The sequence below is a fragment of the Grampus griseus genome, assembly GCF_964374135.1.
Source record: "Grampus griseus genome assembly, chromosome: 15".
In the NCBI taxonomy this organism is placed as follows: domain Eukaryota; kingdom Metazoa; phylum Chordata; class Mammalia; order Artiodactyla; family Delphinidae; genus Grampus; species Grampus griseus.
The window spans coordinates 79377795-79381123 of NC_139009.1; positions in this window are offsets into that span (position 1 = coordinate 79377795).

Below are 3329 nucleotides of genomic sequence, written 5' to 3' on the forward strand. Positions count from 1 at the left end.
ACGCACAGGAAGGAGAATGAGACTGGCTCCCTTCCGCTTCCGGGTCGTGCGCCGGGAAGTGCTGGTGAGGCATATCTCCGGGGTATGCGCCCCGGTTTTCTGCGACCGTGTGGGCTCGGTGGGCGGGACCGGCAAATCCAGGGACTCTCGAAACACGGTTCCGGACCAGTACTCTCCCTATCTCGGGTTCCGGCCTTCGTCCCGCAGGACTTCTCACATCTTATGCCTGCTTAGCCCACTATCCTGTCCCACGCGCTTCTTCCCCTGGTAACAGTCCTGTGAGCTCTGCAGGCAAGGAGGGGCTAATGAGCCCCATTTCCGGCTGAGGAAACTCAAGCACCTTGCGAGGGACTGAACTGTGTTGTGTGTGTGTTTCTGGTATCTGGTATCTTCCTTTGGGTTTTTCCTCTATATTAAACAATTGAAAAAAAGCTCTGTTCCCCCCCTCCCCATCCCATCTAAAACCCGTGCCTCCGAAACCCTCGTTCTGGGCATCCGGGAAACCCCATTTTGCTCCCAAAACGCTTGTCCCATTCCACAGCAGGGCCCTCTCCACCGCCCAAGGAACAACAGGGGGCCAACTCCTTGAAGACAGTGATTTAATTTCCTCTCCAACAACAAAGCCCCCCAGGGCCAGAAGGCACCCCTGCCCTCCCCCAATCAACCAGTTCTGCTCTGTGGAATGGCAACGAATAGCTGAATGGTTACCTCATTTAGAGCCTGTTTGCTTTTTTTTTTTTTTTTTTTTTTGCGGTATGCGGGCCTCTCACTGTTGTGGCCTCTCCCGTTGCGGAGCACAGGCTCCGGACGCGCAGGCTCAGCGGCCATGGCTCACGGGCCCAGCCGCTCCGCGGCATGTGGGATCTTCCCGGACCGGGGCACGAACCCGTGTCCCCTGTATCGGCAGGCGGATTCTCAACCACTGCGCCACCAGGTAAGCCCGTTTTTTTCTTTTTTTAAATAAATTTATTTATTTTTGACTGTGTTGGGTCTTCATTGCTGCGCGCAGGCTTTTCTCTAATTGTGACGAGCGGGAGCTACTCTTCGTTGCGGTGCGTGGGCTTCTCATTGCGGTGGCTTCTCTTGTTGCGGAGCACGGGCTCTAGGCGTCGGGGCTTCAGTAGTTGTGGCTCGCGGGCTCTAGAGTGCAGGCTCAGTAGTTGTGGCGCACAGGCTTAGTTGCTCCGCAGCATGTGGAATCTTTCCGGACCAGGGCTCGAACCCGTGTCCCCTTACACTGGCAGGCGGATTCTTTAACCACTGTGCCACCAGGGAAGTCCAGCCTGTTTGCTTTTGAAAGATGAATGAAGGGAAGCTAAAGGAATTCATCCTCAATAGCCGTCTGCTGGGCCAAATTTGACCTGTGTGGGTATTTTGCTTGTCTCATTATTGGTGCCTTATTAAAAAATTGGGATAGTTCACACAATCTGGATTTCCAGCATCTAGGAAAGAATCAGAATACGAGCCACATGAGACACACGTTCCTACGTGGCTGCTTGCCCAGGGCTTATCAGCAACTGCCACCCTTAGAGGATGTGTATGCGCCTCCCACCGCACCTGTTTTCTTACTTGAAGCCCTCACTCCTTGGTGTTAGCTGCCTGGTCCCTGTAGGCCTGGAGTTTGCAACCCTGACCGTGTTTTTGTACATCTAACTGGGCCTTCCAAGGCACAGTCAAGTCCTTTGACGGCTCTTCTCCTCAGCAGCTGTGTGACTTTGAGTAGCTACCTTGTCTCTTTAAGAGAGTGTCATTTTGCCATCCTTAAAATTGAGGCAATGGAACTTTCTTCTGAGGACTTTTATGATTAAATGAGGTGGCGTGATTAAAAGCAGATACAAAGTGCCTGGCTCAAGGTGGGGGCTCACTGAAGATTATTTAAATCTGAATCCTCAGGACTGCCTTTCATTCCGTGGCCATGCTGTGGATCACACAGATGACACAAAAGGGTCTGAAAAGTATTTTAGGGATTCTGCTCTGCATTTAGATAGAAGTGGTACTCAGGTTCACAGTTGAGCCTGGGCCACTGGCAAATCTGTGAAGCAGGGAAAAAAGGAAAATTCCCCATCTTTCCTTTTCCTCTCTAAGCAAGCTCTATCAAATATAATTTTCCAGTTAGTAATTTAGATGGATTTGGACATCAGAACTGGAAGGAGCTTTGGAGATGGAGTAGTTCAGCTTCCCACATGAGGAGGCTGCAGCCAAAAGAGGATTGTCACACTGAAACAGGAAGAAAAATATTGTGACTTAGAAAACAAGATGCAAACTGTGCTTCCTCACTCTAGGGAAGGGGCAGTGTTTACGTCAGAGATGGGAGTTCTTCTGTTGGGGGAAACGCTTGGGAAAACTTCATAGGCCTTTTTATTAGAAAGGGTGAGGCTGGGGAGTTTTGGTGAAGGTAAGTCAAGGAGAGAATTAAAGTGCCCTTCATCAGAAAAGGAGGAGTGGGGGTTGGAGGCTGACATGTAGAGAGGGCAAGAGAAAGGTATCCAGGGAATGGGAGAAAATATTTGCAAACGAAGCAACTGACAAAGGATTAATCTCCAAAATATATAAGCAGCTTATGCGGCTCAATATTAAAAAAACAAACAACCCAATCTGAAAATGGACAGAAGACCTAAATAGACACTTCTCCAAAGAAGATATACAGATTGCCAAGAAACACATGAAAAGATGCTCAACATCTCTAATCATTAGAGAAATGCAAATCAAAACTACAATGAGATATCATCTCACACTGGTCAGAATGACCATCATCAAAAAATCTACAAACAATAAATGCTGGAGAAGGTGTGGAGAAAAGGGAACCCTCCTGCACTGTTGGTGGGAATGTAAATTTATACAGCCACTATGGAGAACAGTATGGAGGTTCCTTAAACTAAAAATAGAACTACCATATGACCCAGCAATCCCACTACTGGGTATATACCCTGAGAAAACCATAATTCAAAAAGAGTCATGTACCACAATGTTCATTGAAACACTATTTACAATAGCCAGGAAATGGAAGCAACCTAAGTGTCCATCCACAGATGAATGGATAAAGAAAATGTGGCACATATATACAATGGAATATTACTCAGCCATAAAAAGAAACGAAACTGAGTTATTTGTAGTGAGGTGGATGGACCTAGAGTCTGTCATACAGAGTGAAGTAAGTCAGAAAGAGAAAAACAAATACTGTATGCTAACACATATATATAGAATCTAAAAAAAAAGAAAAGGTTCAGGACAGGAATAAAGACGCAGACGTAGAGAATGGACTTGAGGACACGGGGAGGGGGAAGGGTAAGCTGGGACGCAGTGAGAGAGTGCATTAACATATATACACA